The sequence below is a fragment of the Bos javanicus genome, chromosome 6, assembly GCF_032452875.1.
Source record: "Bos javanicus breed banteng chromosome 6, ARS-OSU_banteng_1.0, whole genome shotgun sequence".
NCBI lineage: Eukaryota > Metazoa > Chordata > Mammalia > Artiodactyla > Bovidae > Bos > Bos javanicus.
The window spans coordinates 81,696,126-81,723,214 of NC_083873.1; positions in this window are offsets into that span (position 1 = coordinate 81,696,126).

The following is a 27,089-nucleotide window of genomic DNA, read 5'->3' on the forward strand; positions in this document are numbered from 1 at the left end:
TTAGAATAACATTGACAGTTATCTTGAAAGAAGCAGGAGAATTAAGTTGTACTCTGTTATGCATCGACTAGCTGAGAAATAAAACAAGGAACTAATTAACATCTTAACAGATTTGATTGTAAACAGAACATCACATATAGGAAAAGCCATTCGTTATTAGAGTTAGAATTTTTTTTTTTGGCTTTAAGTTAGTTCTTTTATGGCTACAAAGGTAGTCCTATGAATAATTATGCAATAGAATGTTCATTTTAGCAGAATTGACTCATCAATTTAAACAGCAACTGATTTGACTGACATTTTCAATGACCATTTGTTTTCTGGCAACTTGACTGAGTCAGTAAAACTTCTATGACCCTATTCAATGAATATGAATTGTAAGAAAAATTCAGTTATTAAGAGAAACTACTACATTTCCTTTTATGGAAATAATATGTTTCAATATATTATTTTATCCATTTTTACTAGCAAAATTTTAATCAGACTGGGAAGGGAATATTGAATTAGTCAATTAAAAAGTAGGGAAAAACTACAAATGAATGAAAAGAGCAGCAAAACTATCTCAACTATTTGAAAATAGACAAAAATTACTTTTTCTTCCATAGATAATGTGTAATTTCTTATGCCATTAATTCATTTTTTATTTTATCTAGTGCCCAATTCAAAAATACTTCATAAGTGCCTTGTGCTTGCAAGTACCCTGTTGTGTATTATCACATATACAATTACTAATAAGAGATGCAAAGGTATTTGGAAGATCTATTTCAGAGGATATATAAATGGTAATATGGTTATAGGTTTCCCTGGTGGATCAGATGGTAAAGAATCTGCCTGCAATGCAGGAGACCTGGGTTTGACCATAAGAACAAAGAAAAGAACTTTTTGCATTGGGAACTGGGAGATGACCTTCCTCTTCCATTATCCTAGTCCTTCCTTTTCCAAAACTTCATGAATAGGAAACCAAAAATATGCTTATTATTCCAGATGAGCTCCCTTGGTGGCTCATTGGTAAAGAATCCACCTGCCATTGCAGTAGATACAAGTTTGATCCCTGAGTCAGGAAGATCATCTGGAGAAGGAAATGGCAACCCATACTAGTACTCTTGCCTGAGAAATCCAGTGAACAGAGGAGGCTCTCAGGTTACATTCCATGGAGTCTCAAAAGAGTCAGACACAGCTGAGTGACTAAATAACAATAATTATTCCTGGTAGCCATAAACATATGTTCTCACTATAAAAGTTCAGTTCTAGAATGTATCAAAATCTAGGAGTACTTGATAAAAATTATAACACCAGCACAGACAGTGACTTTGTATTTTTCTTATTCCTTGTATTTTCTTCTTTGCATGTACAGTTGAGCACAGTCCACTTGGGCTTGGTAAGTGAGAATGTTTGTGTCTGTGTGCATGACAAACAACATCTTTAAGAGAGTTATCCTTTGTGTGAAACTATCCATGATCTCTTTCATGCAGGAATTTTGAGTGGATACATGATGCAGTTACAGTACTGATAAGCATTTTTCTTTTTCTTTTTTCATCATCAAAAGTCCATAGTTCACAATAAGGTTTGCAGCCACTCCCCAGTACTGGAACACTTTCACTCTTTAGGAATGATGACATTGGGCAGGGGCTCATCCATTGCTTGAATCAATGGCTTCATCCATCTTTTAGAATGAAATCACCAAGAGAAGACTTCTTCAGTCTCCTGCCTATATAAATAGCCAGTCTCCTACATGACCTTTGTAGAAGTTTGTGGAAGAAGTCTTACAAATAAATATTAACTTTTCCTATGTCTATGGTGCCATAGTTTCTATGTTTTCATTCTAGTCCATATTTAACCTCTGCTGCTGCTAAGTCGCTTCAGTCGTGTCCAACTCTGTGCGACCTCATAGACGGCAGCCCACCATGTTTAACCTCTAGCAATATGTAAAAAAAAAAAAAAAAAAGGAAAGATTAGTTGGTACTTTTCATCTTCATATGATTTCTGTTTTTTTTTTTTTTTCTATACACTGCCACATGTCAACCAGGATGCAGGCCCTGTATCTTCTTGGAGTATCTTAAATTTTAGGGTACTTGGTTGTCCAATGACCTTAGATCTCTGATATCTTCAGAGAGCTTTTTCTTGTTGTTAGGATTAGAGTGTTGCTATTTCTGGCAATCTATATCCTAGGCAGAACGGGTTTCTCTCAATCAATATCTTATATCTCATAAACAATACAAAGATGTTAGAGTGTTTTACCTCTAAATGTTTTCTGCTAGTCTTAGTTTATTGCTATTATTATTAATTTTATATATCCGTCTTTTCCTGGGTCCGAAAGTTAGAGATTTTTTTCTATTTCTATTGTAAGTTTTCTTTATTTATATTCCCTGAAGAGAAAATTTACCATTGCATATGCTTAATTTTTTAAATTTAAATTTATTTATTTTAATTAGAGGCTAATTACTTTACAATATTGTATTGGTTTTGCCATACATCAACATGAATCCTCCATGGGTGTACACGTGTTCCCGATCCTGAACCCCCCTCCCACCTCCCTGCTTAATATTTTTTCTTGCATCTTAGACCACCTTTAGAAACTGTACTCTTTTTCATGAGTTTGTTGAAAAGAAATACAGATTGTATTTGTTTGAAATATTTTTTTATTCATTCATCATTTTCAAAATATAACTTTGTATGCTAAGTTGTTTTGGTCACGTTGTGACTCTTTGTGACCCTGTGGACTGTAGCCCTGCAGGCCCCTCTGTCCATAGGAATTGTCCAGGCAATAATACTGGAATGGGTTGCCATGCCCTCCTCCAGGTGATATTCCCTACCCAGGGATCAAACCTGCATCTCTGTGTCTCCCACATTGGCAGGTGGGTTCTTTACCACTAGAGCCACCTGGGATGCCCAGGTGAAATATAACTTCACTAGTATACAATTCAAGGTTTATATTTGGTTTCTTTCAAGCTTCCCTGATAGCTCAGTTGATAAAGAATCTGCCTGCAATGCAGGAGACCCTGGTTCAATTTCTGGGTCAGGAAGATCCACTGGAGAAGGGTTAGGCTACCCACTCCAGTATTCTTGGTCTTCCGTTGTGGCTCAGCTGGTAAAGAATCCACCTGCAATGAGGGAAAGCTGGGTTTGATCCATGGGTTGGGAAGATCACCTGGAGAAGGGAAAGGCTACACCTGGAGAAGGGAAAGGCTACCCACTCCAGTATTCTGGCCTGGAGAATTCCATGGACTGTATAGTCCATGGGGTCGCAAAGAGACAGACACGACTTGAGCAACTTGCACTCACTCACTCTCTCAAGCACTTTAAAGGTATTTCACTGACTTCTGGCTTTTATTCTTGCATCAAGAATTTGGATGTCAGTCTAAATATTTTTATTTGTAGACCATCTGTCTTTTTTTTTCTGACTATTTTTTATGAATTTTATTTACCTTTTCCCTGCAGTTTTACTATAGGAATATTTATTAATTTCTTTGTATTTAGTTATGAATTTCTTTGTGTTTATTCTGCTTGATAAAATTTAATAAGACATCATGTCTTTTACCAATTCTACATTTGGTCTATTACCTGTTGACTATTGCTTTTGTTGTGTTTCCATAGATATAACTTTTAAAATTTGCCAGTTTGTTTTAGGACTTCTTAGGTATGAAGGAGAAGAAGAAATTCTGTGTATATGTAGTTTTAATTTTTGTCCTAGTTTGTATTAAAAAAAACACAGGGATGGAGAAAAATCATATATCACAAAACAAAATGATAACCATGGGGAGGAAAGAAGTGTACTTCTGTACTTATATTTTTCAGGATGATAGGTCACTTTTAGGCTATATTTCCCATAATCTGAGGGAATAAAGTCTCAGGAGTAGAGATGTATGAGATGGAAGTTTTCCCTTTCCCTGACATAGTCAGGGAAATATATTCTAACCTAAACTGGGAGAAGGAAACTCATTCATAGTACAGTGTTGTATATCCTGTAGGCTTTCAACAATATAATTGATGATGATGATGCTGTGACAGTCTTATATGTACTTGTCTTTAGTCCTTGATATTATAGCTTTCATTATTCTGACTACATGTAGCAGTGTAAACTACAAAGTCAGCCAATACAAACTGGGTTTTCAGGAGGTAAAGAGATGTCAGATTTCAAAATAATACTTTCTTTCTTCTGGATTTCTCCCTTATTCAAAAACACTTTTAGTGACAGCTTTTCTCTTTATTATTCCTTTACAGAAATCATCACTGATTGCAATAAGCTCTGTCTCCAATTTTTTTGACAGGCATCTGAGAATTATGGCACTAGCATTTACCCTCTTGTTCACGTCAAACTGTTCCTTCTATTCTTGGAATAATTCACAAGATATGATATTTGAGCAATGTAGGCTTAAAGGACACAGGCAATTTATGTTGTGTCAATGATAGTGACCTCTGGTTTTTGAAAGAAAGACCTGACCCTTTAGACCATCTCTAAAGCCAGTGTGCACTGTGCTTTAAAGGCTAAAATCAAGATATATCATAGAATGGAGATATTTTGAAACTCACACATGTACCGCAAGATTTTATTCCCGTACTTCCATTTTCTGTATTAGGAAACTAAGTCTACAAGAAACTCTAATTTGCTCAACACATATTTATTTAGTTGCTAAAATACTTATTCTGCACATCATAGTAAATCAATTAGTTCATCATTTTACCAGCATTCCTATTTTTCAGCACAAATCAGTGTTGTGTAATCATTCAATAAAAACATATTATAAATTAGAGATTGATTTATAAAGAGGAAGGCATACATGTTATCTACATTATTGCTGCCAAAAGCCAAATTTGGCCAGTGATGGGAATGAAGCCCTATTTTTCATGCATCGACCCCTACTCAAGCATTTGTCTCAATATTTTTCATGGAGCTTTCCCAGGGAAATGATTCAATACATCACAGACCTTGGAAAATTGTTCCTCACTTTTGTCAACTTGCCTGAATACCCATTTTGAAAGATAAAACAAATCCTTGAGAGAATAATAAATCTTTCGTTTTGTAATTCCAGGCTTTTCATTTAGAACCATTATCTCTATTTTTCTCTGCAATCCATATCTTACAAATGATGGTTTCCCACATTTTTTTGGGAAAAAAATCAGATAATTCATTTATGTTGAGAACTGATAATTAATGATGCTTATCTAAGTTATATGTGTACATTCACAAAGGGCTAGATGAAGAAAAATTTCATGTAAGTGTTAAAACATCAGATATTAGTGTCAGGAGGCTACTGGCTAATATGTCAATCTACTAGATTGTCTTATGGAGTGGAATATTGCAATATTTGTCTCTTATCCCTACTGAATAATCACCAACTTTTAAAAGTGATCATTGATTTTAACCTTAAAAATGTTGCTGTGCTTCAGCTTTCTACTATGTTTCTTAAAAAGTTAAGACAAAAAACATCATTTATTTGCTGGAGCAGTTGATAACATGGCCATTGTTCCTTCTCACCTTTTAAATTTGGCACACAGTAATTTAGACTTGACTATGTGCCTTACACTTTTCCAAGTACTTTATAAATACTAACTGTGTAGTCCTCAATACAAAAAGAATTTTGAGGTAGGTCCTATTATTAATCCCATCACATAAATGAAGCTATATGTCTAGTGAAATACGTGGTTGATAGGGATCATTTTTCAGTGGATTCTTAAGGCAATATGTTCAGAATCTAAACATTACAGTGACTTTATAAAGAAAGACTGCAATCTTACTCATCATAATTTGGAAAGGAAATACACATTTTATAGTGTATAATCCTCAGTGTTTTTGTTATTCATTATACCAGGAAATTAGGAGTAAAAAGTGGGATGCTTGGAATGTCTGATTTGGCAGGATATTCTCTTTCCCAGGATATTTCAGAACTATAGAAATGGACTTTTTTTGAACTAGAGTTTTTTTCTGGAGTCTTAACTACACAATGCTTGAATATATGAAGGTCCCATCACCTGGAGAATTTATATGGCTTTTATTATCTCATAATATAAGGGGCCATAAAGCTCAATGCCTTTTGACCTTTTCTGAGGATAGAGATCACTCACTCTGTGATCTTGAACAACCTAATTTCTTTCATAGTCACACTCACAAGCTTGTGCCATGGAGTCTGTTTTTAAGAATGAAATTTTGCTTACCAGAATACCTACACTTTAAGATCAGAATGTTATAAAATAACAAAGTAAAGTAATGACTACTGATTAGGATTCTACCATTGGAGATGCCCAGACATTCAGTTTATTCACAAAGAAGTTCCTTTACTAATGGCCTTAGCCTTTTTGATGTATTGAAGACATTAATTTATTTTATCAGAATTTTTAAAAAATCCAAAATAAGTCAGTATTTCTCTGCAGTCAGATATTTTAGGAAATAACTTAAGGGGTTAATTATAGCACATAAGCAACATTCCTATCAGTTGGAAAAAAGTAAGACACAGAGTTGGCCGTAACTGAATTCTGTACGTGAACGGAACGTGTTAGTTGCTCAGTCACGTCTGACTCTTTGTTACCCCATGGACTGTAGCACACCAGGCTCCTCTGTCCATGGCATTGTCCAGGCAGGAATACTAGAGTAGGTTGCCATTTCCTTCTCTAGGGGATCTTTCTGACCCAGGGATCAAACCCAGGCCTCCTGCATTGCAAGCATATTCTTTACTATCTGAGGTGTGAGGAAACCCCCTAACTATTTAATATTTAAGTTAATTATTTGTGTATAATCTCTTGCTCTTTACAGCATCGGACCTTGCTTCTATCACCAGTCACATCTATAACTGGGTATTGTTTTTGCTTTGGCTCCATCCCTTCATTCTTTCTGGAGTTATTTCTCCACTGATCTCCAGTAGCATATTGGGCACCTACCGACCTGGGGAGTTCCCCTTTTAGTATCCTATCATTTTGCCTTTTCATACTGTTCATGGGGTTCTCAAGGCAAGAATACTGAAGTGGTTTGCCATTCCCTTCTCCAGTGGACCACATTCTGTCAGACCTCTCCACCATGACCCGCCCGTCTTGGGTGGCCTTATGGGCATGGCATAGTTTCATTGAGTTAGACAAGGCTGTGGTCCTAGTGTGATTAGAATGACTAGTTTTCTGTGAGTATGGTTTCAGTGTGTCTGCCCTCTGATGCCCTCTTGCAACACCTACCGTCTTACTTGGGTTTCTCTTACCTTGGACGTGGGGTACATGGCTGCTCCAGCAAAGTGCAGCCACTGCTCCTTATCTTGGACGAGGGGTATCTCCTCACTGCCACCCCTTCTGACCTTCAATGTGGAATAGCTCCTCTAGGCCCTCCTGCGCCCCCGCAGCCACTGCTCCTTGGAGGTGGGGTTGCTCCTCCGGCCGATGCCCCTGGCTCTGACGTGGCATAGCTCCTCTTGGCCCTCCTGCGCCATTGCAGCCTGGCACTCTCGGCCGCTGCCCCTGACCTCGGATGCGGGGCAGCCGCCCACACTGCGAAAAATACCAGTAACCTCAGATATATACATGACATGACCCTTATGGCAGAAAGTGAAGAGGAACTAAAAAGCCTCTTGATGAAGATGAAAGAGGAGAGTGAAAACGTTGGCTTAAAACTCAACATTCAGAAAACAAAGATCATGGCATCTGGTCCCATCACTTCATGGGAAATACATGGGGAAACAGTGGAAACAGTGTCAGACTTTATTTTTGGGGGGCTCCAAAATCACTGCAGATGGTGACTGCAGCCATGAAATTAAAAGATGCTTACTCCTTGGAAGAAAAGTTATGACCAACTTAGATAGCATATTGAAAAGCAGAGACATTATTTTGCCAACAAAGGTCCATCTAGTCAAGGCTATGAGTTTTCCAGTGGTCATGTATGGATGTGAGAGTTGGACTGTGAAGAAAGCTGAGCGCTAAAGAATTGATGCTTTTGAACTGTGGTGTTGGAGAAGACTCTTGAGAGTCCCTTGGACTGCAAGGAGATCCAACCAGTCCATTCTGAAGGAGATCAGCCCTGGGATTTCTTTGGAAGGACTGATGCTAAAGCTGAGACTTCAGTACTTTGGCCACCTCATGCGAAGAGTTGACTCATTGGAAAAGACTGATGCTGGGAGGGATTGGGTGCAGGAGGAGAAGGGGTCGACAGAGGATGAGATGGCTGGATGGCATCACTGACTCGATGGACGTGAGTCTGGGTGAACTCCGGGAGTTGGTGAAAGACAGGGAGGCCTGGCGAGCTGCGATTCATGGGGTCGCAAAGTTGGACACGACTGAGCGAATGAACTGAACTGAACTGAACTGAATCTCTTGCTTACATTTTATTATAACATTTCTTGACTAGTTCTTCAGATTCTTTTTTTTAACTGCTGAAAATAGTTAATGAACTATAAAACAGCTTCTGTTTACAGTAAAAAGATCCTTATATGTTTTTTACTTGTTTGGTGTTTATCTTCCTAATATGGATAAATAACACATTTGGCACTTACTAGAAATTTATTGAAGGTATTGTAACTGTACCTTATCAATAGTTGAATGTTCGTCTTACATGGGAGTAAAAATGTATATTGTGGTATATTCTAAAACATATTCCTCATTGTCATTAGGTTTGAACTATAAAAAGTGGCAGAAAATAATATTATAGATAGTAAACATATTATAAAGATTAACTAGATATTAAAATTATTCCATAATTTTTTCAGATGGCTCTTTCTGCACATGTATGTATTTCCCTCAATATAAAACACAGCACATTAGACTAGAGCCCCACCTTCTGTTCTAAGACTGTCCATACCCAGAGTAACTATTCTGTTGAATTTAGGTGTATCCCTCAGTTTTGTGTCCTTCAGTTCAGTTCAGTTCAATTGCTCAGTCGTGTCTGACTCTTTGCGACCCCATGAATCGCAGCACACCAGGCCTCCCTGTCCATCACCAACTCCTGGAGTTCACTCAAACTCACGTCCATCGAGTCGGTGATGCCATCCAGCCATCTCATCCTCTGTTGTCCTCTTTTCCTCCTGCCCACAATCCCTCCCAGCATCAGAGTCTTTTCCAATGAGTCAACTCTTCACATGAGGTGGCCAAAGTACTGATATAGATCTAAAAGTCCTATGTTCTATTGCTTTATTAAGATTTTAAAACATTTGAATGTTTGATATTATATAATACACACATAGATCTGTATTTTCTCAACATTATGATTTTAAGATTTATTCACATTGATTCCTATGTCTTATTTATTCAGTTTAATTCTAAAAACATATTTTTTATTATTATAGGATATCTTATAAGTTTTCAGTTTGAAGAACATATAAATTGTTATTACGTTTTGATTAAAAAAACTGACACATTTTATTGCCCTTAACATTTTAAAACTTACTGCTTGACAAGGCTTTATTATAGGTAGGGCTATAGGGTCATAACTGGGGAAAGAAAGGAATAGGTGTTTGAAATAATACCATCAAGAATAAAGAGTTACAAAGCCTTTTAGATTATAAAATAAAAAATATATATATGTAAATATATAAAATAGTGCAGTAAAATTTCTCCCTTCTTCCCTTCATTCTCTCCCCCTTCCTTCTTTCCTTCCTTCCTTTCTTTCTTTCCACAAATATCTGAGAACCAAATGTATGTTTGGCACTATTCTAGGACCTTGGGATTTTTCAATCAACAATGCAAAAATCTCTGAACACCCAGGCTAAAACAACATTAATTTATGAGGTTCCTCTCTTCCTGGGGTTTCTGAGATGGCAAAATGCTTATATTTTTGCCTTCCATCTCTGCTGGTCACTGTAATTATATAGCAGTTTTATAATTTTAAAAGGTATAGAAGCTTTATTTTAAAAAAAAAACTTGCTTTGTGATTTTAATTACTGTGGGTGCCCTTTCATTAAAAAAAATTTTTTTTTTATCAAAGTATAGTTGATATTTAAGGTTGTGTCAGTTTCAGGTGTATAGCAAAGTGATTCAGTTTTATATATACATATATATTACTTTTCATATTCTTTTTCATTGTAGGTTATTGTAAGGTATTAAATATGGTTCCCTTTGCTATACAATAAATCCTTGTTTATCTATTTTTATATAGTACTGTTCATCTGTTAATCACAGACTCCTAATTTATTCCTCCCTTGCCCATTCTCCTTTGGTAACCATGAGTTTGTTGTTTATGTCTGTTAGTCTGTATTTGCTTTGTAATTAAGCTATTTATATTATTGTTTAGATTCCACATATAAGTGATATCATACATTTGTTTTTGTCTGACTTGCTTCACTTAGTATGATAATATCTAGGTCCATCCATGTTGCAGCAAATAGCATTATTTCATCCTTTCTATGGTTGAATAATATTCTGTTGTATATGTATATATATACCACATCTTCTTTATCCATTCATCTGTTGATGGAAATTTATGTTGCCCCTATGTCTTGGATATTATAAATATTGTGCCATGAATACTGAGGTGAGTTTGACTTTTCATCTTTTCTGGATATGTTTTTAATAATAAAAGCATAACTTTTAAAGTACCTTGAAATATAAAAGTATCCAGTAGTGTCTAGCACATAGCAAAGATGGCATTGTAGGTGGAGAAAATGGCAAGGTTGAAATGGCAAACATCATTAGCTCCATGTTGTGTCCTGAATATTGCAGGTATTCCATGTTGGCTGAATATTGCAGGTATCCCATGTTGGCTGAAGCATATTGTTGGTATTCCATGATCCAAATTATATATGTACTTTTATTTTTCACAGTATATACTTTTATTTTTCAACTTGTTGCTGACTTTTTAAATCTGGTTAAGCAGACAAGTCCTTATTTTCACCTTATGTAGACTGGGCATGAAAGGAACCATCTCAATTATAGTGTGAAGTATTAATCGCTCAGTCATGTCTGACTCTTTTCGACACTATGGACTGTAGCCTGCCAGGCTCCTCTGTCCATGGGATTCTCTAGGGAAGAATACTGGAATGGGTCACAATTTGCTTCTCTAGGGGACCTTCCCAACCCAGGGATTAAACCTGGGTCTCCTGCACTGTGGGCAGTTTCCCCACCATCTGAACTACCAGGGAAGTAAAAATACTCCAATAAAAAAACAACTATACTCCAATTAAAAAAAATAACAGAAACTAATGCAACATAAAGCAACTAAACTCCAAAAAATTAATAAAAATAAATTTGAACATATATACAAACTAACACTGGAAAAATAGAAAAAAAATGGATAGACAGGAATTAATTTTTTAAAATATTAGAATGCTACCATGTGCAGTGTCTATAAATCAGTTATAGTAATTAGCTAGAAAATATGGATGATGGATATCATTCATGGTTTATGTTGTATTAAGCAAAGAGAGGAGAATTTCCTCAAGAGTGATTGAACTAGAAGTCCATCTTACTAGAAATAAAATTGTATTTGAGGTTCATTTAGCTGAGCAATATAGAAATAAGTAATTAGAACTATCTCTGGGATGAACCTATATAAGGTATTAGCTTGCTAAGGATGCATCCTAAGACTTACTTTCTGCTATTCAGGCAGCAGGCAATGCCAAATCCTCTTAAATTTGTGCTTCCACTTTTTCTTGACACTTTTAACATTTCCAGAGATGTTTGTAGGAGAGAGGATTACAGACAGTGGCAAAACCATAAGTCCTGAAAGGAGAGTGATGTGAACATAGTAAAAATATTTGTGATAGACAACACTAATTGGTAATGCAATAATGGTTCAAACAACTAATGCACAGTAAGAGAGAGTCACAAATTTGAAACAGAATATGGGCTAAAGTGAAACAATCTCAATTTGATTAAATAATTTCACAGAAATTGTGTATTTTGACCTAAAAAACAAAAACTGTGTTTTGTTTTTTATTTTACTTGTTTTATGTGTCTCTTGATTTTTTCCATAAATTTTCCTTTTATATAAAAGATCGTGGTGCACTTTCTCTGCCATTCAACATAGCTTTATATAGAAGCTTTTCAGGGGAATCTAGTCTCTCTCAAACAGGTAATTTTAATAACCTAATTAGATTGTCTGAGTGCTTCACAGTTACAATGATAGACAATATATAAACACCCTGGCTGTCACCTGAACACTCAGCATAGCCAAATTTGCATTTGAATAGTTGACAGAATGTATTTTTTGCTTTTGGATCCACTGCATCATGCATTCTTTTAGTCTTTTGTAAAAGAAAAATCTGCAGCAAAATTGCAGAAAGCCTTGTTAATTCATTTTTTAATGAATAATGCCCTTTGGCATTCTCTTTGATAGTCATGGTTTGCTGGAATGAACAGCATGCACTTCTCTTTTTGGATTACTACAGCCTTTTTTAAGCTTGAATATGCCTTGGGGGTAAAATAGAGGGTTATCCATTTGTACACAGGAGGGAAAGTACTTAGATGAATACCAAAATAGAAGTATTGGGGTGCATAACAAATTTGCTTAGTGGAGATTGAGAGCTAAATGATGGTCCATGGAATAACATTTTAATAGGATGTATAGATTAAGGTCATAACTTAACATACAATATTAATTAATTAATTCAGGTAGTTTCTCAGACAGTATCAGTTCAGTTCAGTTCAGTTCAGTCACTCAGTTGTGTCCGACTCTTTGCGACCCCATAGACCGCAGCATGCCAGGCCTCCCTGTCCATCAACAACTCCAGAAGTTTACCCAAACTCATGTCCATTGAATCAGTGATGCCATTCAACCATCTCATGCTCTGTTGTCCCCTTCTTCTGCCTTCAATCTTTCCCAGCATCAGGGTCTTTTCAAATGAGTCAGCTCTTCGCATCAGGTGGCCAAAGAATTGGAGTTTCAGCTTCAACATCAGTCCTTCCAATGAACACTCAGGACTGATCTCCTTTAGGATGGACTTGTTAGCAAATAGTAATTTTTGTCTAGTCAAGGCTGTGCTTTTTCCAGTAGTCGTGTATGGATATGAGAGTTAGACTATAAAGAAAGCTGAGCACCAAATAATTGATGCTTTTGAACTTTGGTGTTGGAGAAGACTCTTGAGAGTCCCTTGGACTGCAAGGAGATCCATCTAGTCCATGGGGAGGGAGGAGGGAGGAAGGTTCAGGATGGGGAACACATGTATACCTGTGGCGGATTCATTTTGATATTTGGCAAAACTAGTACAATTATGTAGAGTTTACAAATAAAATAAAATTTAAAAAAATAACTAGTTAACTGGGGTCATCACACACAAAAAAATAATAATAATAAATAAAGGAGATCAGTCCTGGGTGTTCAGTGGAAGGACTGATGCTGAAGCTGAAGCTCCAATACTTAGCCACCTGATGCGAAGAGCTGACTCATTTGAAAAGACCTTGATGCTGGGAAAGATTGACAGTAGGAGGAGAAGGGGGATGACAGAGGATGAGATGGTTGGATGGCATCACCAACCCAAGGGACATGGGTTCAGGTGAACTCTGGGAGTTGGTGATGGACAGGGAGGCCTGGCGTGCTTCAGTCCATGGGGTCTCAAGGAGTTGGACACTACTGAGCGACTGAACTGAACTGAACTGAACTGAAACTATGTTTTGCTTTTGTGTACTTTTATGGGCCAAAGTTAAAATTTAAAAATAGTCATTTTAATAAGTATTCATTGAGTGAGTACAAAAATCCAGTTACTATGCAGAGGGCTGAGGATATAGGCAAGCATGAAATGTTATCTCTAACTTTAGGATTTATATCATATCAGAGGAGACAGACAAGTATCTAGATAACTACAATGAAATGTGATAAGTAGCATAATAGAAATATAGCAAGTACAATTATAACTAAATGGAAAAAATGATTCATTTTGTATGGAGGGACATCTGGGTAGATTTTACAAACCCTGTTAACACTTGAATTGAAAATTTTGAAGCACTGCTTGACTTTTGGCAGGTATAAAAAGGTGCCTAAAGATTTCAACAAAGGGAGCACTGCAGGCAAAATACTGGGTCAGGGGAAATCCTTGGGTAATGGTGAGGATGAAGATAAGAAGAAGGTCTGGAGGAGTCCTGGGAAATAGCAAGTCATGGAGATGGGAAAATGATGTTGGGCTCAGTTTCAACTTAAATTTGCCTTTGTAGAATTAGTCTACTCCAAGATCTGACAATCTGGTGCCAATGGTGATTCCTGGACAATTTATGTATGTTTATCATTTGTTTTCAAACAGTTGCCATTGAATATCAGTGAATATTTTAATAATTTGGAATCAGAACAAAATGCTAAATTAGTTCATTATCCTGGCATTTCTTTTCATTATTGTTAACTGTGGTCTCTCCCAAGAGTAACATCAATGAAGCAAAAGATAAAAATTGTAGAAATGTAATAGAGTTTATAGGTGTGGAGTCAAAGATCCCATTCCATCAAAATTAAGCTCACTTCTATTAGCAAAAATATCTTTACTTTTTCTTAACATTAAAAATGAATGACATATCAGAGATGCACCATTTACCAAGTGCATGTGTGAAACATGAACCAAGATTTTTTCTCAGATCCATTTCTTACCTGTTTTGTTGCTTGGCATTGTATAACTTGGGGCTGACGTTATAGGCTGCTTTGTTCAAGTTCCTGTAGAAGTTAAATCAATCAGGAAACAGTGGTGCTGGATTAGAGGGTGGATCTAAGGGAGAAGTCAGGATATTTCTCCTCCTTTCTCTGGAAGACCCCATATTCCCCCTTCAGCTCTGACAAAATGGTCTCTAAATGGTTCCAGCAGCTTACAGTTCACTGGTTTTCTGGGTGCCAGTGAACTTCTTGACTTTATAATACGCGTGGAGCTTGTAGTGTCTCCTGCTGTTGCTAATGTTTCACCATCCCCAGTTTGATCTCATAGCTCTTCCATTACCAGTGTGACAAACTCCTTCTATTTCAGATATTTTGAGAGCAATTTCTGTTCCCTTAGATGGAACCTGACTGATGTATGTGTATGTGCTCAGTCGTTCAGTCATATCCAACTTTTTGTGACACCTTGGACTAGAGCCCACCAGGTTCCTCTGCCCATGGGATTTTCCAGTCAAGAATATTGGAGTGAGTTGCCACTTCCTACTCCAGGGGATCTTCCTGGTCCAGGGATTAATCTCTTCCATTACCAGTGTGATAAGCTTCTATTAAAACATTTTGAGAGAAGTTGCTGTTTCCTTAGATGGAATTGACTTACACACCAGATTAAAAATATCTTCCCAGTTGTCTTAAGAGGTTATTACTTTATCCCTTCCTTACAGATAAAAAACAGTGAGATAAAGAGTCTGTAAATCTATCAAGTTTCAGTGAATCCCAAACTAATGCTACTCCACACTACAAAAAAATATCATTTTGCAAAAGCCCTCTCTAAGAAATCAAGGAGAAGAGGAATATAAAGGAGTGTTTGAACTCCCAGCTGATTTCAGTCACCTTCCTCATTACCAAGCTGCATAGTAAATCTCATTAGGACTCAGGTTTGGGATGGAGAAGGCAATGACACCCCATTCCATTACTCTTACCTGGAAAATCTCATGGAGGAGCCTGGTGGGCTGCAGTTCATGGGGTCACTAAGAGTCGGACATGACTGAAGCGACTTAGCAGCAGCAGCAGGTTTGGGAATCTTGTCTTTAAGGTCTTCCTCAACAGTATCCACAACTTCCTGCCCTCATCGTAGAAGTTAGAATGGAAGAAGGACATTTTCTCCTACTAGTTCAGATTTTAAAAAGGCTTCTGCCTCATTTTCAAAATTTATTATTTTTTCTTTTGTCTTAGATAAAAAATTCAAGCCATTAGGAAATACTGAAAGAAAATTACTGTAGTTTGTTTTTTCTAATCTTTTTTTATAGTGTTTTCTTTTTATTGAGTATTCCCACCCACTACTTGGCATAATTAAAACTTAAAACATCAAAATCACCTCTTTAAAAATATATAGTATTTATAGCAAGTTGAACTTGAAAAGGGTAAGATCTTCAGAAATTAATGCTAAGTTTCTAATTCTTTATCTCTCTCGTTTGTTTTTAGTTATATTCCTGTTTCTCCCTCTCTCTCTCTCTTTTTTTAATGATTCAATAACAATATATTTTATTTTTTTGCTGAATCAGTAGAAAAAAATGCTTTTCACTGACATCAAATCTCAAAACAAGGATTTCAAGGATATGTTTTGAATAGCAGGCATTCACTGGAAAAAATAGCTGTGGTTTTATATAGCTGACATTTCCGCAAGCTTTGATAGTTTTTGTTTGTTTTCTTAATGTTCTTTTCAGGGAAGGGTAAACTTTCAAAAACGTGTCAGAAACCACTGATTTTTATTTGTAAGTTTCTTAGGCATTGAACAAGGTGATGTTTAGTAGAATTAAAAGTCTCATAATTTGGGGGGGTTAACAGTTAATTTTCTCAACATTTCCTGTACCCAAAACTCTCTTGAAAGATGTAGAAGATGCACAGATGAAATTAATCAACCATGAAGCCAAAAATGAAGCATGCACAGGGATCATATAGGTTTCAGTTAAGGCAACTTCAAATATTGGAGAAAATGGAGTATCAGCAGAAAGTAGCATCCATTCAAAATTTGATAATGAAAAATGTGTCTAAATTTGATATAATTTCAACATTTTGTTTGAACCACACTTTCAAATATTCATTCCAACAGAAAGGTAGATGCAGTGAGTTAACAAAGATAAGAAAGAATGCAAGTAAGTCACAACCAATCAAGCAGTATTATTTTGGTGGGCCTAATTATATACACCTTAAGATCAATAAGATTTCATTCTAATCTGTTAAAATTATGTTCAAAAATCTGTATCTCTCTCTCTCTCTATATATATATATATATATATGTTCATGTTTTACAAGGTGATAGGGACAAATTGAAATCCAATAGACTAGACTACTTTGGTCTTTAAATAGATATTACAAAATTTTCTTATTTAGTGGAGCTATAATGAATTAAAGCTCCAACTAAAGTGTATTATTGTGCCTGTATTTTGTGTATGCAATATGCTATTTAAGGTTGTGCCTACAAGTTACATTTTAGGCAATAACTTATTCAATGTAATGTAATAAAAATGAAGGTGATTCTTCAACCAAAGAGGAATCTAACTATATATTGTTCAGCACAGGTCTTTTCCTTAAAGACTTCAAGTGACGTGTACTAAGTTCATGTGGGAACTCTAGTACTTACTGTATATCTCACTTTGAATATATGGTTGATACTTCTCCACTTGGTAGATCATCTAAAATAGCTTCCTCATAGCACCTTTAAAACATTAAAAAAGTTAATATAAGTTATAGGACTCAAAAGACTAAAAAAATGGCAGTGAATTCTTAATCCTTTTTTATTCAACTCTGCCTATTCAGTACCAGGTGGTTTTCAATACACTAACACAAATGGATTTTGTGGTTTTGACCATTAAAAATTCTTAGTTCTGAATGACAACAAAGTACTGTGTTAATATTTATTTATAAGTCATATTTAATCTGAAAGCAGAAATTATATGGCAGTTTATTCCTAGAATTATACTTTCCAAAATAAAAGTAATGCTCGTTTTCTTCTTACATTTTATCAAAGAAATATTTAATACTAAATATGTTCCTGATGACTTCATGACAAATAGATGGGGAAACAATGGAGAGAATGGGAAACAGTGAGAGATTTTATTTTTTTTTGGATTTCAAAATCACTGCAGATGGAGACTGCAGACATGAAATTAAAACACACTTGCTTCTTGGAAGAAAAGTTATGGCCAACCTAGACAGCATATTGAAAAGCACAAACATTACTTTGCTGACAAAGGTCTGTCTAGTCAAGGCTATGGTTTTTGCAGTAGTCACGCATGGATGTGAGAGTTGAACTATAAAGAAAGGTGAGTGCTGAAGAATTGATGCTTTTGAAGTGTGGTGTTGGAGAAGACTCTTGAGAATCCCTTGGACTGCAAAGAGATCAAACCAGTCAGTTGTAAAGGAAATCAGTCCTGCATATTCACTGGAAAAACTGATGCTGAAGCTAAAATTCCAATACTTTGGCCACCTGATGTGAAGAACTGACTCATTGGAAAAGACACTGATGCTGGAAAAGATTGAAGGTAGGAGGAGAAGGGGACAACAGAGGTTGAGATGGTTGGATGACATCACCGACTCGATGGACATGAGTTTAAGAACAATCCAGAAATTGGTGGTGGACAGGGAGGCCTTGTGTGCTGCAGTCCATGGGGTGCAAAGAGTCGACATAACTGAGTGACTGAACTGAACTGAACCGAACTGTGTTCCTGGTGATGATGTGGATATATGAGTATGTATTTAGCAAAATCCAGACTCATTTCAAATGATTAAATACTTTCTTCTTTAGGGGTATAGATTTCATACAGTGTGTGAAAACAGAACCTGGAAAAATAAGTGTTGGTAGAACTAGTAGAAATGTAATCTGTCAAAAAGGATTATATTAAAGCAAAACAGCTATCCTCTATTTGATTTATAAGATATCCTCCAAACTTAAACCAGGTTGGCTACAATCTTAGATGCACTCCAAAACTAATGAACATAAATGGAAAATGCATAGGGATTAAGGGGAATCAACAGTATCTTTCAAACATGGTAATAACTAAAATGAGAACACTCTATGTACAAATAATGAAAGCTATGATTCAGATTCTCAGCCTCCTGGATTTAGAAGGCAATCAGAATGACTGTTCTTGTTAGACAGAGTGTTCTTTATTAGAAGTGTTGTCAGCAAGGAGCCTGGCTTGGAGAATTTTGAGAATTACCTTGCTAGAGTATGAGAAGAGTGCAATTGTGTGGTAGTTGGAGCATTCATTGGCATTGCCTTTCTTTGGGATTGGAACAAAAACAGACCTTTGCCAGTCCTGTGGCCACTCGCTGAGTTTTCCAAATTTGCTGCCATATTGAGTGCAGCATTTTCACAGCATCATCTTTTAGGATTTGAAATAGCTCAACTGGAATTTCATCACCTCCATTAACTGTTTGCAGTGATGCTTCCTAAGGCCCACTTGACATCACATTCCAGGATCTCTGGCTCTAGGTCAGTGATCACACCATTGTGATTATCTGGGTCATGAAGATTTTTTTGTATAGTTCTTCTGTGTATCCTTGCCACCTCTTCTTAATATCTTCTGCTTCTGTTAAGTCCATACCATTTCTTTCCTTTATTGAGCCCATCTTCGTATGAAGTATTCCCTTGGCATCTCTAATATTCTTGAAAGGATCTCTAGTCTTTCCCATTCTATTGTTTTCCTCTATTTTTTTGCACTGATCATTGAGGAAGGCTTTCTTATCTCTCCTTGCTATTCTTAGGAACTCTACATTGAAATGGGCATATCTTTCCCTTTTCTCCTTTGCCTTTCACTTCTCTTCTTTTCATAGTGATTTGCACTCATCTCACACACCAGCAAAATAATGTTCAAAATTCTCCAGGCCAGGCTTCAGCAGTATATGCACCATGAACTTCCACATGTTCAAGCTGGATTTAGAAAAAGCAGAGGAACCAGAGATCAAATTACAAACACCCATTGAATCCTCCTAAAAGCAAGAGAGTTTCAGAAAAACATCTATTTCTACTTTATTGACTATGCCAAAGCCTTTGACTATGTGTATCATAACAAACTGTGGAAAATTCTGAAAGAGATGGGAAAACCAGACCACCTGACCTGCCTCCTGAGAAATCTGTATGGAGGTCAAGAAGCAAGAGTTAGAATTGAACATGGAACAACAGACTGGTTCCAAATCAGGAAAGGAGTATGTCAAGGCTGTATATTGTCACCCTGCTTATTTAATTTATGTGCAGAGTATGTAATGAGAAATTCTGGACTGTATGAAGCACAAGCTGGAATCAAGATTGCTGGGAGAAATACCCATAACCGCAGATATGCAGATGACACCACCCTTATGGCAGAAATCTAAGAAGAACTAAAGAGCCTCTTGATGAAAGTGGAAGAGGAGAGTGAAAAACTTGGTTTTAAAACTCAAAATTCAGAAAACTAAGATTGTGGCATTTGGTCCCATCACTTCATGGCAAATAGATGGGGATACAGTGGAAACAGTGACAGATTTTATTTTGGGGGGCTCCAAAATAACTGTAGATGGTGACTGCAGCCATGAAATTAAAAGACACTTACACCTTGGAAGAAAAGCTGTGACCAACCTAGACAGCATATTAAAAAGCAGACACATTACTTTGCCAACAAAGGTCCCATCTAGTCAAAGCTATGGTTTTTCCAGTAGTCATGTATGGATGTTAGAGTTGGGCTATAAGGAAAGCTGAGTGCCCAAGAAGTGATGCTTTTGAACTATGGTGTTGGAGAGGACTCTTGAGAGTCCCCTGGACTGCAAGGAGATTCAACTAGTCAATCCAAAAGGAAATCAGTCTTGAATATTCATTGGAAGGATCAATACTGAAGCTGAACTCCAATACTTTGGCCACCTGATGTGAAGAACTAACTCAGTGGAAAAGACCCTGATTCTGGGAAAGATTGAAGGTGGGAGGAGAAGGGGACAATAGAGGATGAGATGGTTGGATGGCATCACCAACTCGATGGACATGAGTTTGAGCACAGTCCTGGAGTTGGTGATGGACAGGGAGGCCTGTTGTGCTGCAGTCCATGGGATTACTAATAGTCAGACCCAACTGAGTGACTGAACTTAACTGAACTGTCTGAGAGCGGTTTCTACACAAACTAACAAACTGAACTCTGTAAAATCATTGTTGGGCCATATGCAGAGTGATGCTTACAGAATGCTTTATAGACACTAACTTTATAAATTATATAATAAAACTAGTTTTTATTCTTAAACTCTATAAATGAACAAATTAATACATCTATTTATTAAGAAGCTTGTTCCAGCTCAAAACCCCCCAAATTAGGAGAAAGTATTTAAATCCAAGTTGTCTCATACAAAAGTTCATGCAGTTAGTCACTCTGAATACTATCTCTATAGTTCATGAGTTAAGTTTAGTCAAATAGATTTCTTATTGACTGTTTTAATGTATGGAGAAAGAAGGAACTAACTTTAATGATATATATCTAATGATATCTGAAGAAATAAAAGATAAATAAACAGTGGGACATAAGGATTCTTTTTATTTTATGATGAAAGAAACTGTGTTTAAACAAGTATAAGGATTAAGCAGAAAGAATATTGGTTTTACTATTCTCAGGCAAATCTAAAAATGCTAAACCCCTTCTATGTGTATAAAATTGTACTAGATATACATGACGCAAGTTCAAGTTAGTTTCTGTGTCATTGAAGCAAGAAAAATACATATAAAAAAAGCAACAGTGCAAAATAAGATTCTATCATGTTAAAAGACAGAATTAACTATAAATATTCTACAAATTTAGAGGAAGATAATGTTACGACAAAATAATAGAACAGAAATAAATCAACTATTAATTGAACTCTGAATAATGTGTGAGTTTGAAATTAATAAAGAAGACTGAAGAAAAATAATTTTGATTAATTTTGAAGAATTTTTATTATTAAGTATATGAAAAGCAAGGCCCTAAGACAGACACTGACATTGGACATATGGGTAAGTATGGAGAGAGAAACTGAACAGAAGTGAGGAATAAAATTCTCACAATTCGTGGAACATAATAAAAGCTCAATAAACATTTATCAGTAAGAATTTAGTAGCAGGCTCAAGAGGTTAATCACATTATAGTATCCATAGAAAGCTGTGGAAAGCAGTAAGTCTGAAATCATACATGGTTCCAAGCTGGAGGGAAATGAGACCTGAGAACATATATGTCATGAGAAGTCATAGTAAAGCTGAAAAGAAGGCTAGCCCCAAATCTTTAACCTGTTAGCAAAGAGGAACTGCCCATGTTTTAGATCAGAGAAATGGCATTATAAATAATATTTTAGGAAGGTAGAACTTGCAGTTAAGTTTTAGGTTAAGAACTCATTTGAAATTCTATGTTTTCCTTGAAGGTTCAGAAACATTTTTCCTCAAAACAATTGTATGCATTTATGCAACATTTCCTTTCCTACTATATTGCAGGTGTTCATGGGCACTTAGAATTCAAGTTAATAATAAATTTATAGATAGAGTATATGTGGTGTGAACTAGAGATTAGATATGAGGTATGAAGTACTGCAGCAATGTAGGTATGAATTGATAAGTGATCTATTAAGATAGTGAAGGTAAGAATGTAAAACAATGAATGAATCTCAAATTCAAGAAGGAAGAATCCACAGGAATATGTTTTTAGTATTATTTATTAAATAAATGAACTCCTTATTGCCAAATTCAGACTTAAATTGAAGAAAATAGGGAGAACCACTAGACCATTCAGGTATGACCTAAATCAAATCCCTTATGATTATACAGTAGAAGTGAGAAATAGATTTAAGGGCCTAGATCTGATAGATAGAGTGCCTGATGAACTATGGTTGGAGGTTCGTGACATTGTACAGGAGACAGGGATCAAGACCATCCTCATGGGAAAAAAAAAAAAAAAAAGCAAAATGGCTGTCTGGGGAGGCCTTACAAATAGCTGTGAAAAGAAGAGAAGCAAAAAGCAAAGGAGAAAAGGAAAGATATAAGCATCTGAATGCAGAGTTCCAAAAAATAGCAAGAAGAGATAAGAAAGCCTTCCTCAATGATCAGTGCAAAGAAATAGAGGAAAACAACAGAATGGGAAAGACTAGAGATCTCTTCAAGAAAATTAGAGATATAAAGGGAATATTTCATGCAAAGATGGGCTCAATAAAGGACAGAAATGCAATGGACTTAACAGAAGCAGAAGATATTAAGAAGAGGTGGCAAGAATGCATGGAAGAACTGTACAAAAAGATCTTCATGACTAAGATAATCATGATGGTGTGATCACTGACCTAGAGCCAGACATCCTGGAACATGAAGTCAAGTGGGCCTTAGAAAGCATCACTACGAACAAAGCTAGTGGAGGTGATGGCATTCCAGTTGAGCTATTTCAAATCCTGAAAGTGCCGAAGAATTGATGCTTTTGAACTGTGGTGTTGGAGAAGACTCTTGAGAGTCCCTTGGACTACAAGGAGATCCAACCAGTCCATTTTGAAGATCAGCCCTGGGATTTCTTTAGAAGGAATGATGCTAAGGCTGACACTCCAGTACTTTGGCCACCTCATGCAAAGAATTGACTCATTGGAAAAGACTCTGATGCTGGGAGGGATTGTGGGCAAGAGGAGAAGGGGACGACAGAGGATGAGATGGCTGGATGGCATCGCCGACTCGAAGGACGTGGGTCTGAGTGAACTCCGGGAAGTGGTGATGGACAGGGAGGCCTGGTGTGCTGCGATTCATGGGGTTGCAAAGAGTCTGACACGACTAAGCAACTTAACAGAACTGATTAAATAAAAAAAAATTAAAACTAATTCAATCTATGTTTAGTTAAAGTATTATCTTTTGAGTAATCCCGTGTTCATTAACAGGTAGAGTTTTAGGAATAAAAACAAATATCTTAGTAGTTTTTTTTTTTTTTAATATAAGAAAACTGGAACTCATATAAATTTAATTATTTCAATTTCAATTCTCCTAAAACCAAAACTCATGACTTTTTCATTTAAGTCCCTAAAATGAGGACTCATCTATTTTTTGATCATTTGGCTGAATTCTCTGCTCAAATGTCTGTTGATTTAAAACACTGGACACTTCCTTGGGTCAAATCTGAAACTGAACCCCATCTATGGAGGGCAAGAACAGGCCTAAGAAAGGGGCAGACCAGTCCAAATTAGTAGGTAACACTGGAATTTGCATCTGAAGGTATTTATATGTGAGGGAATTTACATGTGAGCAAGGGAATTTACATCTGAGGCTTGACTTGTATGGCTCCAAGGTGAATAGATCTCTTTCCCCACCTACCAGAATTTTAAAAGGTATATATAGAACCTTGGAGAAGCAATGGCACCCCACTCCAGTACTCTTCTCTGGAAAATCCCATGGATGGAGGGGCCTGGAAGGCTGCAGTCCATGGGATTGCTGAGGGTTGGACACGACTGAGCAACTTCACTTTCACTTTTCACTTTCATGCATTGGAGAAGGAAATGGCAACCTACTCCAGAGTTCTTGCCTGGAGAATCCCAGGGACAGGGGAGCCTGATAGGCTGCCGTCTATGGGGTCACACAGAGTTGGACACAACTGAAGTGACTTAGCCTAGCCTATATAGAACCTTAACTGAGTTCAGTCGTGTATTCATTCTAGATGATCTTAACAATACATGGTTCTCTCAAGGCTTTATCTGTGAAAACAGTTCTTTCTTTGGTGAGCAGGGTAGGCCAACTCAGGTAATTTCCCTGTCTTCCCTGTCAGCTGTTTTAGAACATTAATTTTCTACAAAATTCCTTCAAGCTACACCTTGATTAACACTTGATTGAATAACTAGGAAAAAGTTTGTACCCAATATGAATCTTAGGGACCATCTTAAAATTCTTCCTTCTATACTCACTAAACTATGAATAGCTCAATAAAGTAAATAAAGAGGAGAAATAATTTCTCAAATTTTCATCTTTTTAAAAATCAACTAATCTATTAATGCTTATCTCATTTTAATACATTCATTTTTTATTTTTACTCTCTCCAACATTAATAATGAGACTTTTGAAGAGAGGGATTATGTATTATGTGTTAAGTGTCCCCAACAAGTAACATAATTCCTGGTAAATAAAAGATACTCAATGTGAATTAATAGAAATTATACTTAATAGTTTCAAAATGTTAAAAACATGCATCTTATTATGGAAAACCATCTTTGAGGAGGTAGTTTTGTGAAAAGAATGAAAGTTAAAACTGAAGTAATTTATATACAACATTAAATGATATTTTACATAGGAAGAAAACCAGACCCTTTAATCTTTATATAGTCGGTTGTCGTTTAGTCACTAACTAATGTCTGACTCTTTGCGGCCCCATGATCAAGCTCCTCTGTTCATGGGATTTCCTAGGCAAGAATATTGGAGTGGGTTGCTCTTTCCTTCTCCAGGGATATAGTCAGTTAGAAAGTGGCATTTCATGCTTTAATTTTAGAATAGATCTTTCTAAGGAAGCATTTGGATATGTTTTTTTAAAAATGTCAATAGTACAAGAGAAAATGTCATGTCTGTTTTTAATCTTTCTCCCCAATTCATTCCTGACATAGTAAAGACCCACAAAAGCTACCAAGAGATAAAGGAAGAGGTGGCCTAAGTCATCTCCATTCTTTGCGCTAACATGGGTCTGTCACTGCTACAGCTTCACTGAACACATGTAAAAGTGTTAATATGTCAAGAGGTCGATCACCATTTGGTCCTAATTTTTATGTTTCCTTTACTAAGAAAAGTAAGTGGGAAATGAAAGGACATATAAACCAAAACATTAATTTCTTTATTCAAACAATTCACTACAATTTCCAAGTTACAAGAGAGCCAAGATAATTTCTAAATAGTTGTCTGAGCAATGCTGAAACCAGGAAAATGAAGTGGCTTTTTTCTTACCTTTATTTTTCTTCTAATTTAATTTTTTTTTTTAATTTGAGTACAGATTTTCAAAAGTCTTAATAAAAACTATATAGTACATGTATTTTTTTTCTTCTTCTTGTATATAACTTGTATTTTCACCCCAGCAATGAAAATCTGAATACAACTGAGGATATATTCCAACTGCTGATACAAAATTTTAACCCCATGTACAATCTTCAGTCTTAATTCCATTTTGGGCTAAAAGGCTGTATATTGTCACCCTGTTTATTTAACTTATATGCAGAGTACATCATGAGAAACACTGGACTGGAAGAAACACAAGCTGGAATCAAGATTGCCAGGAGAAATATCAATAACCTCAAATATGCAGATGACACCACCCTTACTGCAGAAAGTGAAGAGGAACTCAAAAGCCTCTTGATGAAAGTGGCCTCTTGATGAAAGTGAAAGTGGAGAGTGGAAAAGTTGGCTTAAAGCTCAACATTCAGAAAACGAAGATCATGGCATCCGGTCCCACCACTTCATGGGAAATAGATTGGGAAATAGATGGGGAAACAGTGGAAACAGTGTCAGACTTTATTTTTCTGGGCTCCAAAATCACTACAGGTGGTGACCGCAGCCATGAAATTAAAAGACGCTTACTCCTTGGAAGGAAAGTTATGACCAACCTAGACAGCATATTCAAAAGCAGAGACACATTACTTTGCCAACAAAGGTTCATCTAGTCAAGGCTATGGTTTTTCCTGTGGTCATGTATGGATGTGAGAGTTGGACTGTGAAGAAGGCTGAGCACCGAAGAATTGATGCTTTTGAACTGTGGTGTTGGAGAAGACTCTTGAGAGTCCCTTGGACTACAAGGAGATCCAACCAGTCCATTCTGAAGGAGATCAGCCCTGGGATTTCTTTGGAAGGAATGATGCAAAAGCTGAAACTCCGGTACTTTGGCCACCTCATGCGAAGAGTTGACTCATTGGAAAAGACTCTGATGCTGGGAGGGATTGGGGGCAGGAAGAGAAGGGGACGACAGAGGATGAGATGGCTGGATGGCATCACTGACTCAATGGATGTGGGTCTGAGTGAACTCTGGGAGTTGGTGATGGACAGGGAGGCCTGGCGTGCTGCGATTCATGGGGTCGCATGGAGTCGGACACAACTGAGCGCTGATCTGATCTGATCTGATCAGACCCTATATTTATTTTTCCTCCTTCCTTTTTTTCTTAGATGTGTATTCTTTTATAAATTTGCAGAAGTTATGGAAGTTTTGCTCAGATAACTGAAAGTAAGTAAATCTAAGTTTTTACTTTGAATTTGAAACAAATTCTACAACTCTTCAAGAAAACACTGAATCCTGAGTAGAATTTAACATGCAATTACCATGGAACAGTACTAAATAAACTTTAAAAAGTTTTGTTCCAAATGTTTGATGATAAAAGTAAAAATGCTGCTTAATTTTATATGTTTTTTTTTTTTAACACTTTAAAACTGTAGGATGCAGTAGTCTATTTTCTTTGTGTTTTGGGTAAAGGTAAAATAATTTTAGGATAGAATAAAGGTAAAGGTAGAATAATTTTAGAAGTCAAAGCATTTTAAAAAAAGAAATAGGATTGAGTTTCCCCAGAGATTAATAGGACTTTTATTTTAAAGTGGAGAAACATCACAGCTTCCTTTGGGCATAAATATAAGGTCATATCAACAAGCCCATTTAAAAAATAAGTTGAT